The 12,954-nt window shown below is 40.8% G+C and overlaps 1 protein-coding gene across 11 annotated transcripts in view; it reads left to right on the top strand.

Moving 5' to 3' along the window:
- Positions 1-12,954, top strand: part of EYA2 (EYA transcriptional coactivator and phosphatase 2) — a 105,270-nt gene that overhangs the window by 74,364 nt on the left and 17,952 nt on the right. The gene's annotated exons all lie outside the window — the stretch shown is intronic.

Raw genomic sequence — 12,954 nt, 5'->3', positions numbered from 1 at the left:
CTGAATGTGTAATTAGTAAGATAGATTTATTGTTCGCTGTTAGATGTGCACAGTTGTAAAGGATATAAAATGGTGTTTGTGGTGTGGAAGTCTACTGCAGCACTTGGAATGCTGCTAACACTTCTAACAGCACCCCCTGAAAATCAAGCACGTGTTTCCAAGCAGGGCTTTATTCAGACCCATGTTGTACAAGGTAATTGAAGCGGTTACTTTTCCCAGGGAACGTAATGAACAAGGCAGTCTGAGGTATACATGTGTAAGCTCAAACCTACTGCCTGCAAAAAATAGAAAGAATTAGGCAGGATCAGGAAACATAAACTTACGCTGTGTAGATCTGCTATGTGGTCATGCTTAGCATTGGGTAGGGGCTGCAGTATGCATATAGAGCCCTTAATAGGCTGACTTTGTCCTAGCATAAAACCTCTGAAGCAGATGCCTTCACCTGCTGCCTCGTGCACAAGTTTAGAGGGTGTGGGGTTGGGATCTGCTGCATGGGGGTAGATGGTGATGGACCAAGACATGTGATGGACCTATGGAGGTGAGAAGCCCTGCCACCACAGTACCTGTGAGCTCTTGCTGATGGGCTGCCACAAAGGCAGAAGCTGCCATCTCTAGAGCAGCTGGTGTGGGGAAGAAGTGGGGTCAGGGAGTGGAGCCAGAAAGGGTTTATCAAAAGCACTCACCAGTGGCTGAGCTGTTCCCATCAGCTGTGAGAGCAGAGTTAGGCCAAGACAGGGCACTCCTGAGCAGCAGCCTGCAAAAGGTACTAGCGAGATAGGAAAACAGGAAAATGGAAACTCGGGGGGGGTTGTCTGCTTTGGAAGGCCTTTAAAGGTACAAAATTACAAACTTCTGTTGGCTATTTCCTTTATACAAATGTAAGGAATGATACAAACAGGACTTTTTTTTTTTTTATGAATGAATCACCTTTTCTATTAAATTACAACAGGCTCTTTGAGAAACTTCTCTAGAAGGTTTTTTTTCATAGTTCTTCATTTGTTTCATCGGTATTAAATTCCTCAGGGCTTTCCTATAAGGGAAATGGTTATGTTATAAAAGTATTATAGGCTAACGGCTTGATCCAAAGACAACCAGAGGCTTTGGTGGGCTTTGGAACAAGCCTTAAACCAAGAGGGAAATACAGCACACTCAGGCTGTCCTGGGAGCCGTTAAATAGTCACACAATTCAAAAATGTTTAAGTGAGCTGAACTATCAAATACAAGTGAAGCAGTGAGCCAGAGGTTAATAGAGTTTCAGAATCTCTTACTTGAATAACGTAGGAAGTGTTAATCTCAAAGTAAATTAAGTATCAAGGCCTAAAATTCTTATTTTTGTCCATAATTGATCATAAAAGATTCATGTGCCTGTAATTAGACATTCATATGCTTTGAATTAAAACTCACACATGGAGGTCTTGGTTCTGTATGTCTTCCTCCAGAAAAAGTGTCAATTTATATGATCATCACCATTCCCCTGACCAATATTAATGTCCCAGTATCATCCTGTCTGTTGCACTGATAGAGCTGATGTGCAGCCACTCAAAGAATTAGTCTATAATGTTGATCAAGCTGCAGAATAACACCTCTTTCTGGGGTGATTTTTCTGGGAAGAGAGGGTGAGGAACATCAGCCATAGCTTCAGAGATTTGGGTCTAAACTCCTGTGTTCTTTAGCTACAAAATCTCAAATGGTTCTGCATGTTGCCCTTTCCTTGGTGATGGCAGCAATCGGGAGCTGTCCAAAAAAAAAATCTGATTGGGAGGGGGGAGGGAGGGAAGAATTCACAAAAAGGATTATCAATTGTAGTCGTATTATTAATCATTAATGCTTCAATATATGTTTTGTGACCCGATTTCATGTGAAAATTCTCTTTGGTTTCTGAAGGAAAGCTCTATGATCCTTGCCATATGGGCTCCTCAGAGCATGGACGGTTCATCTCAGGTGTTTAGAAAATAATTTGCTCACAGCATTAATAGAAGTTAAACCACAAAATTTATTCAAGGTTGAAGCATGTATAACCCAGCCTAGGTTGCTCCTTTTTTGTCCCCTCTTCCCAAACTCTTTGCTTTATCCCATGGATTACACAGTCATCAGACATTTAGTCTTAATGTCTTTCCCATGCGGTCGCTGCAGTATAACCTTTACAGTGGCAGTCAAGTGGCCTGCAAATTCACATCTCCTTTTGCTTTCTTGCCCATGGTTGAATGGAAGCATACTTGCACAAACATATGGAGTCACGGTCTAAGTGATCAGGGCAGCAAAGCTGTCAAACCGGAGGAAACCGCTCCACTCTTTCGTTTCTCAGCAGGAGGCCCTCTGAGAAGAAAGGGCAAAAAAAATCCCAACAGTTCCATAGGCAGTTAACCCTGGATATTATGTTCAGGAGGGTTTAGAAACCTGTTCTACAGGCTTCTGATCACTGTATGGGTGCAGAATATTTACCATGCGCCTAGAGACCACGACAGATGTAGACCATCATTATAGCTTAATGTACTGTCCACCCAGCCCTTTTAATCCCTTCAGGCATGTATAATAGAGCTCCCATTCAACAGGAAGATGGCTGCAGTCTTTACTATGTCTGCAAAGATCTGCCCGCCAAATCACTGACTAAACATAATGGGAAAAACGGGTCAAAGTCTGTAACAGTGCTGCTGGGGTTTCACATGAGTTGGGTAAAAGTCAAGGGGCTTTGGCCATTTGCTTGAAGCAGCTAGGTGCAATACAGAAAGACTCTTGGTGGTATTAATTCAGACACAATAAAAAGAGATTGCATGTGCTCCCGTGCCAAAAAAAATCACAAGTCTATTCCCCTTTCCCTGACAGAGATATTTGCAAGCTTGTACTGTAATCTGTGTTGTCAAAGCATTATAAAAAAACTAAACCTGCATCTCTTTCAGTCTGAGAAATTTTAAGTATTATATTGTAGGTTCATTCTCATGCTTTTCAAAGGACTAGTACCAAGAAAAAAGAGGGCACTGGGTGCATTTTTTTCCCTAGTTGAGGAGTATGTGTGAAGCTAATACCTTTTCTCAGTATTTTCTATTGTTCCCAGAATGTGTATTCTTGTTCTGTGTTGGTACACTCCTTGGGATTTTAGGGTCCAAATAAATTGTGAGTAAAGTGAAATCTGGAGTTAAAATTCATCATTATGTGCAAGTTACTCTGAAATCCTGGAACCAAATGGAAAGGATTCTATTTTAGCACTGACTTAAAGAACTGAATACATAGGACAGTCTAAATTCTTGAATTGTGTTGGATCTTTATCAGTACTTTGATGATGTCTGCTGATACCGGGGTGTTACAATCTATAAAATTCCCTGTAAGATGCATAGCAATTTCTGAGATTGTTTGGCATCTTGAATTGGCTCAAATTAAGAAAAACGTACTGCAAAAAATAATACAGCACATTATGTCACAGTTTTAAATCAGAGTCATGCAAAGTCATGTTCTAGGTTTTAGTTAACCTTAACTGAAAGGTGTTTAGATTGCCTGTATTATACTGTGTCCCTGCGAGCCCAGACTACGTGGTCGTTTTGCCTGGAGTGGCCACTCTGGCTGCTTTCAGTGGGGACATGCAGTTTGCGTCGTAGTTGCTTGACTGATGTAGAGGCTTGGCTGATGTAGAGGCTGTTTTTCTATGATAGCCATATCTTTTTATTGCTTTTGCATTTCAGAAGTGGCAACATGAGATTTATCCAAGTTGTAAGCAGACAGCTATCAGTGAGATAGAGACAGGGCACGCACTCAAGTTTCCAGCTTGTGCGAACGTGGGCTCTGCCTCTCTGATGAGGGACTTGCAGTGGCACAGGTATGTGAGGGACTAGGAGAGGGTCCTCCAACGATAGCGGGGCCTCAAGACCTTTTGGACAGAGTAGCTGAAGTAGCTGCTTGGCCCAGTTGAGGACAGGACATAAATACGATTTTCTGGCATTTCAAGCAAATGTCATAGATGCTGTAAGTTGGCTGGCTGTGAACTGGACTGTCTTGTCACCAGAAGTGATGTTGTGGATCTAAGAAACCTTATTCCTCAAAAGTTTCACTGGCAGTTATATGTTCTTACAAAAAGTTTTCCTTTAAGTGAATTATAATTTCCAATTAAAAAAAAAGTCATTGAAAAGTTCCTGCTTGGCTCTACTAGAGATCCTTGTAAAACCCTAGGGTTGATTTTTTTTTCTTTCTTTCTTTTTTTTTTCTTGCTTTCATTGAATGCTTCAAGTAGCTTGTGCTTTTCCCTGCTTTGTTCTCTTGCAGGACCCTAAAGCCAGGACCCGATTGAAACACCATAGGGATTTAATCAAATGTGATGGTGATTCATGTTTCTAATGGCCGAATCTGTCCTTTACTACTTTACAAACTGAGAAGGAATAAAACCCCATTTTATTGCTCGGCTGTTAAAAACTATTTGTAGAAGTTGCTAAGGTTCAAATCAAAAGCGCCCTCCCTTGAGAACTATTAGTTAATTCTAAGTGCCATGGCGTCGCTTTTTTTCTTCTCTTGCTTGAGATGTGGCGTTATATCACTACTGCTGTTCAAACATCTGAGAGTTTTCCATTCCTTTGACAAACATGAGCCAAAGTGCTTAAGGACATCTGTTTATTTTATTTCTTTAATGAGAAAACCTTCCAATTTCTTACTGGCTCAGCTGTGTTTATTTACATTTTGTTAGTCATATGTGTGGGGCACCTTGGGACGTTAAAAACCTGCAGAGGCCTATGCTGAGGGCTGCTAGCAGGCATCCTGGTCAGAAAGGCAGAATAAGCCCTTCCTAAGGAAAACAGAGTCCTTGGAACTCCATAAAATAGATTTTCAAAACAAATAGAGCCTAATTCACTCAGTAGATCATGGATTAAGTCAAGATGAATACAATTTGGAAAGGATTTTCTGAGGAAGTTGGAGATTTTTTTTACCCACTGGAGGCTAAACCTTGTATTTAATGCCTTTTTAAGTTAAATTAAAAAAGCATTCAATCACTGCAGGTAATAAAACAGTCTGTTACTTTAGACATGCTGCTATATCAATTATTAGTTCATTATTGGAGAGAAGGGAGTAAATAATTCCAGCCATTTGATTATTTCAAATGTGTATTTCAGGAGCAAACATCTGTGTTTATCATCTGTACTGGTTGATGAGAAGCAGCAGCAGAAACAGCAAAACCAGATCCACAACAGCTTAGATGGTGGGCATGGGAGATGCTCTGAGCTTGTGTAGATGTAACCTCTTGTACTAGAGCTTAGGTGAGCAGAGGGTTTTCTAAGCAAAGTACACATGTGGCATTTGGAAGTATTAAAGGATTATTTCTGACATAAAATATATATCAGAAACAATGCTGGGTTGTCAAACAAGCATGAGTAAAGGGAACCTGCTTTCCAGTATTGCTGAATTGTGACTTGATTTTAAGGGAAAAATAGTTTCAAACATCCAAAGGGACATAACTTGTGTTAGGAAGTTGCATGTGCAAAATAATGCAGTTGCGCTGAGGATTTCACACCATGATATGTTTCCACCAAGCTCTCCAGGAGTTTTGTATTTTTCACAGAGCTATCAAGGACTTATGTATAGAAATACAGTGACTTTTCTGTGTTGAGGGGGAGGGAATGAAGACGTATTTCGTTTAAATTCCACTCCCTCTTCTGACTTTTATGCCACGTATAATAAAAAGAAATTATTTGTAGATTTTTGGTCATGAACCTTTTGTATTACTAAATAAAAATAATTCCCGTTTGTTCTCAAGCATCACGGCCCAGCTTTTAACCTGTATTTAAGTACAGTATTCCCACAGGACTGGAAACCATTTCAGAACTCATGGGTTCAGACACTGGATAAATTAGTGTAGTCATTACTGCTTGTCCCTAAGCATAGTTCATTTAGAGAGGGAGGAGAACCTTTTCAACCTCCGTGTGCTCTTGAACATAAGGATTTAGTGACTGACATGCCTGTCTGCTTATTGGAATAATTTCCAAGGTGTAGTCCCCAACCATTTCTGAACAGATACATGCTAGTAGAAAGAGAGTCCTTCAGCAAATAATAAGCAATAACTTGGAAGTACCTCTGAAGTCACAGTAAGGATGAATATGAAAACGTATCTGAAGAAAAGGGATTAAATTATATTTGCTTTCTGTCCAGCATGGACTTTTCACAAGGTCACACTGTGATGACTGTAGACGCTATTCATTTAAATTTGGTAGATTGTCTAATAAACCTGGATATATCAATGTTTAGGTAAAACAGTATGTCTTCATTTTGGGGGAAAAAAGTTTAGAGCCTGAAAAGCTGAGTGATTCTATTTGAAAAAGGACAGTCCTTTTTTAAAAAGTCCGAAGTGTAGTCACTTATGTAAGTCAGTTTTGAAAATGGGTTTCAGCTCCTGAGCTACTTTGGTTACTTAAAACAACTTTTCTCACAACTACCCACTCTGTCATTTGAAAAGCTCTGAGAAGCTAGGTCTAGCTGTAGTTTGTGTCTGTTAAAAAGGTAGAATTGCAAGCTAAGCTACTTAAGTGTAGTAAAAGAGCTAAATATGTTCTCTTCCTCAAAAAGATGGGGACTTACTTGAACTAGAACTGGTGCACATGGTTAATTTCCCATTATTATGGGAAAGCCTTGTTCATGTCTCAAATTCTGATCAAGGTATAAAATGTTATAACCAAAGAATGATTATTCTTACAGACTCTTTTTGTTCAAACATGTGGCCCAGGCATTTGTATCTTTGCTTTTATTTTTTTATTATTATTATTACATTATTATTATTATCATTTTTATACTACAACCAAGTTGGTCCACTTTCCAGGAGTTTCCAAGTAATTAAACACAATTAAAACTATTAAATTCTTTCTTTTGGTGACAACTTTATTATTAACAGCTAACCACAAGGAGGAGATTTAACTTAGAAAGCCCTTGATTGTATACTAATCCGTCTCTCACCTCTGGCTGACACCTGCGGTAGATAAACCCTATAGAATAGGAGTCTGATGAATACTCTTAATTAATACTTTCTTCCTTGTAGAAAAGTAATTATTTGCTCACAGCATAAACAGGTATTTGGCACAGATTTAAAGAGACTGATTAGTTTTAAATACTAGGGCTTTATTTTGTGTTTTTTAAAGGCGGGGGTTGGGGGAGGTCTGAATCCAAGATCCATGCTCGGAATGACTTTGTCGTAACATTTTGAATGTCGGGTTAATTGGCACATTGCTAAATAGAAGGAGAGTCAGACAACAAGCTGATTTGTTATCCATCCCAAAGGAGCCAGCTTTGCCCCTTTGCTAATGGCCTGCAAGTCTGAACAGGGTACCTGTAAGGCAGAGGCTTGGAATGGGCTTTCGAGCCAGGATCGGAGGCGAGAGTGACTTGCACTTGAGAGATTGCCAGAGATAAGTCTGCTTCTCTCTTCCTTTCAAAATTACAGTGTACAAGAGGGGAGAGCTGGCTGTGGACATCCAGCCAACTGGATTAGTAGTAGCTGCAGGTGTTAACAAATACGTGTCTTTTTAATGCATACTCTAGGGCAAGTATAAACAGTTTATGAAAAAAATCAATCTCAGTGTTTCAGGAGAGCAGTGGTAAGAAGGTTTTAATACAGAGCCATTTGGGAGGATGCTGATGGTGCAGTTTGAAGTGTGGCTGCAATGCACATTGGCTTTTGTGTAGATAATGCCAGTACCTTTAGTAGTGAAGATATTGCAATGCAGGCTTCTGTGTAGGTTAGCTCCTGAAAAAGGGTCTAGGGACCTATATACTGCATGCTGCAACATACTTGCAGCTATTTGTACCCACATTCAGTAGCTTAAAACTAATTTGGGTATGCCTACACATTCTGCATTCCCTTTGCTTTGCTAAAATACAGGAGCTAAAATATTCGGAGTTTCACGTGGAGTGAGCAGACCTAACTTCCCACTTTAACCCACTGCTGTAATAGTGAAATATTTGTTCTTTGCTCACCTCCAGTTTTTGTGGAAATCATCTTTAAGCAATGACAGGCTGAAGGCTGTTCAACAAGCTCATTTAGCCATCTTCTGTCATCCTTTTATTCAAAATGAGAGGACAAAATGAAAACAGAAACGGAAATTAATTTTAGGCAAGGTGTTATTAGCTTGGAGGACATAATTGAACTCAAATTGTAATTTTAAAATGCAATTCACTTCAAATGTACAGAACTAGTTCAAGGATTAGGAACAGTGCATGCAACTAGCCAACATAAAAGCAACATTCAGAGCAAATGTGTCAGCTCATGCCATTGGGATATGAAAGAAAAAGTTCCCCTTGGTGAGTGGACACTTTTGTCTTCCTCTGCAGCACGTTCCACAGGCTTCTGTTGCCCATGTTTTCCTCTAGTAGGACTATCTGCTGAACAGGCAGCAAAATTACCCCAAAACAAGCAGATTTGGAGCTGGGAGTTGGCAGTGCTTCACTTACGATGGAAATTATCTTGCTCCCAAGGTGTGGCCATTGTCAGTAGTAGGCAATAGCCCATCAGTCCTTAGCTGAAAGTCACAGCTGTGACAGAAACAGGAGAGACATGTCCAAGGATGCCCTTCTGGGCAAACATTTTTGATCCAAAATGTTAAAAAAGGGCTTATCTTACTCTTTGTGTGTTTTGATCCTTTATTGTTTATGAAGGAGTAGTGGGGAATGGGGGCTTTTTATCTCTCAGTTCCTGCAAGTTGTGCACTAAGCAGAAATGAGCAGCTGTGCAACTACTACTCCTGTTCGTTAAAAGTGGGAGTGAAGGGTGTATTGAGGAGGGGGAATACCAATCTCTTTGAGAGTGAATACTTCAAAATGACCACTGGTCCCCTGGTGCTTGTTTCCCCCAGCTGATGGGAAGAAGCCTGTTAAGCTGTGTGTTGGAGGGTCAGGAGTGTCTGGTCTGTCATGTCCAAGCACCAGAGGTTAGCACTATAAGTAATTCGTGGGACTAATTTAATTTCACCCCTGAAGGAAGCTCCAACCATGGTGCATGGCAGAGGTGAGGCATATAGGGATACACTGTGGTGCTGGAGGTTTTATTTACAAAAGGAGTTTATTGCCTGTTTTCTATCCCTGCCTCTCATTGTCCTTGTTTGTGAAAGCATGACTCGTAGATTAGCAGAGGGGTAGGACCTCGCTCTTCTAAAGTTACTGAACAAGCACTCAGGCTTGAGTTTTTAGATTAATCTGTTTTCACTATAAAAAGTGGTTCCTGGAGGAGATTTGATTTCAAGCTGTTCTGTGGTCCATTCTTCCTTGGGCTTTATATGCATCAGAAAACATTGGCTAGATCTGTTACCCAGGAAGCTTGTTCCCAGGGCTTCAGGGTGCACTTTTCCTATGGAAGGATGTGTTTAGCAGGGATCATCGGTATGAATGCAGTGACTTTACATTGCTCTGCTAAACTCATGCTACTCTAACCTAGGCATTAGCAGTCTACCAGGGCATCCCCTGCAGCACAGGGATATCCTTTAGTGGTACGGGATTTCTGTGCCTAGGAAGAGCTTTCCATCAACATCTTCGGTTAAATTTCATAATTCTTTCAGATTATTTACACGCTGTACAGAGAATTTGTACAACACATTGATCGATATACCTGTCTCATTTGGTGCTTTCCTGTCAGTCTGATTTTCTTGTTTATTCATACTTGAATTGAAAGCTGTAGCAGCTGTGTCTTTCCTCTGTGTGGGTACAGCCTCTAGCACAGTGGGGTTCAAATCTGGGACTAGTGCTTCTAGATGCTACAGTAATGCAAATAAATAACTGCCAGTGGAACCCTGGCCTAGTGCCTCTAGACATCTATATCATACTGGGAGTGCTGATTTGCCTTTTAACTTTATCAGCCTGTTTAAGACTTGGAAGCATGCCTTGCTATAGAGGAAACGTCCATACTGTGAAAGCAGTGATGCCAAATCATTTCCCCAAACGACTTCCCCTCTGGGTGGTAAAGTGCATTTTTCTGTTTTATTTTCATTCCATCATATACTTTATCTCAGGAGAAAGACTTTTTTTTTTGTCTCATCTACAGTTTAATTTCCATATTGTTCAGCTTAAGAGAAGGTAACTTCATACACTGTGGAAATGTTTCCTACTCCCCATTAGTGATTAATACCAATAAAGCTAAAGACAAAACTTAGAGGATAAATGACAGATACCAACCAATGAGATTTCCTGAAAGAGTTTTAAAGGGTAATGACCCTTGAAATGTATAAAAATAAATTGCTTCATTAAAAACTATTTTACAAAATAATTTCTTCCTAGCAGCATATTTTCTTCAAAACAGTTCCCCCGTGTAACTACACCTGGGTAGTAAAATCTGATTCAGTGCTGTTCGCATGGGGCCACAGTCAGATGCCCTGATTATGCCTGTGTCCCTGTGCCTCATCAAGGGAGCAGGTTTGGGGCTTAAAATTAGAGACATGTTCAAGGCAAGTCTGTTAAGAGTTTACTTTTTGCCCAGAGGAGAAAGTGCCCTTCTTTCTGGGACAGCAACAAGCATGTTTAAACATGAGTGACAGAGCTTGTCTTTAGATAGGCACAATGCTTGTGAGTCACACACATGGCTGAAACCACAGCCATTCTGCTCTAATTAAAGAGAACTACACCAAGAATGCGTAATAATTAGGTTAGTGTGTAATACACCATCCATGTCAACAGCATCTGCTGCAAAGGTTGATTGAAATGTACTCATCCTCCAAACATTGTGCTCCCTGTTAGAACTCCTCAACTAATTCATTATTGTCCTGTCGTACAATAACATGACTCCACAGAAATCTGCAGAAAATTAGAGCAAAGACTACATATAAATCTGCCCTGGTTTAGCATGGCTTGTAACTTTAGTGGAGGAAAACCACCCACATAAACATAAAGATGAGAGATCCCTGTCCTAATGAAGATGAATTACAAAAACAGCCTGTTGTGGAAATGCTCTTTTTTTTTTTTTTTTTAAGTTATCTGTTGATGTTTAGTTTGAACAGGCACAATGCTTTTGAGCTATGAGTGTTTATCAAATTAACCACAGATTATTTTGCTTGTGGTTTTGAAGTATTTAATGAATAAGAAAATGTTCTGCTAGCAAACTTGTTTGCATCAGTGCATTTCTATGCTTTTGCGGTGGGTTTAGGAACAAGGTCAGTTGTTTGGGGGTGGGACGGGTGGTTGACTTTATGCATGAGAGACATGGAAAAGTGACTTGAGACTCATTTAATATTGCAGGACACCAGGCGGGTACAGCAGGTCACTTGATTGTGTTTCAGAGTAACAGATCCACAGAGGCTGTATCCAGTGCCCATTGGGCAGCTTTGAAGCAGTAAGCCAAGAGCCAGGAGCCATGTGGCTGCTACCCCCCATCCAAGTGGGAGCTTGGAGGACTGAGAAGATCTGCTGTGCGCATGCGGTTAGCTGTTAATGTAGTCCTCCAAGCCAGAAGAAAGGGAAACAGCCCAGCCAAAAGTGTCAGTCGCTTTTGCCATGCAGGATTGTCTGTGGGTGGCTTCTCTGGCCAAGCAGAGTCACCCCTCTCAGCTTGAGCTGGTTTAAGCTTGCACTTGCTGACTTGGTGAGGAAATGAACTGACAGCGCTCTCACAGGCAGTTGTGGTGTCTCGCCTGGGTAGCAAGGGCCAGGGAAAAACATTAATTTTCTAAAATGAATCCACTAAATGCACTAAAGTAGACCTGCAGGTAGTGTAGTCCTTTTCCAGAGGAATTTACTTAACGTTTTGCCGCTGATGTTGGTAGGAGCAGGATCTGGATGTGAGAAAGTTAACATGTGCTTAAGAATGTGTAGAAGCCATTTTAGAGCTGCTGGCGTGTGCATGTTCACATTGTGCATGTTCACATTCTCATAATGGTTAAAAAAGTGTGTTCTTAAAAATGCTGCAGGCAGGCAGAGCTTCTGCATCATGTCCTTCCCTTTTAGGAAGCAGTTTGGGACCCTCTCAGGGAAAGGCCAAGTTAGACCCACACCTAGCTAGGCAGGGGGCTGCTGATACAAAAAAACGGCAGAATGAGCAAACCATCACAGTCAGCCAGCCCATGCAGATGGGAGCAGAGGGTGCATGTAGCCATTTCTGACACTAGCTAGAATGACAGATGAACCCATCCAGCACTTTAATGTGCTGTGTCTTGTCTTGTCTTTTTTTTTTTTTTTTTTTAATCGATGTAGTTATTTGGGTGTAACTGCCGTTATGGCTACAGTTCTGGCTCTGCAAGCATGCTTTATACCACTGCAGAGCACACTCTGTCCTAAGCAGGAATAGTCATACTTGGACAAGCATTTTATCGTGCTATAATTGGGTTTGCATGGTAGGATAGGATTGTTGTAACTCTGTTGATACTGTTAAATAAGTAGGCAGCTTCAGTGGGGATGGAAGAGAATTGCAGTGGTGTGGCTGGTCTTGCATCCTCTGCACAGGTGCACAAGTGCTGCCAAGGTCAGTAGATACTGTATCACACGCTGGGCTCTGCTATGGGAATGACATATCTGCCTTTCTGTCCTGTTCTGTGCTGATCACCTGAGTTAGCACGGCAGTGAAGACCTAAGCCAAGTGTGCTGAGACACATGGATTGCACCCTTCAGAGAAAGAGACTCAATTTATGTCTGAGCTTCTGGGTTCTGTTTTCAGATTTTGCTCACCAAGTTGCTGTTTGACATTAAAAGAGAATAATGCTGACCTTCTATGGCTGGTTTGAAGAGCAAAGTCAGGAAAGGATCACCCTCTGTGTGCTCTGTTGCCCTTAACTATCCCCTAACCATTCACTAATGATGCTATTGGAAATCAATTCTTGGTCTAACCTACTGAAGCAATTCTTATATGGTCTCAGGTGTTTAAAGGTTCTTGTTATATCATCTGAAGTGTGTGGGCTATTATTGGTCAAGGCAAGCCATAGACATCCTTCAAAGAACAGAATTTGATTATCTAGGAGAGCAAAAGAAAGGATGGGAAAATCATGTTAAGATACACTTGGGAAATAAAATTACTTTAAT

The sequence above is a fragment of the Harpia harpyja genome, chromosome 1 (assembly GCF_026419915.1).
Source record: "Harpia harpyja isolate bHarHar1 chromosome 1, bHarHar1 primary haplotype, whole genome shotgun sequence".
NCBI lineage: Eukaryota > Metazoa > Chordata > Aves > Accipitriformes > Accipitridae > Harpia > Harpia harpyja.
This window is presented reverse-complemented; position numbering and strand designations above follow the sequence as displayed.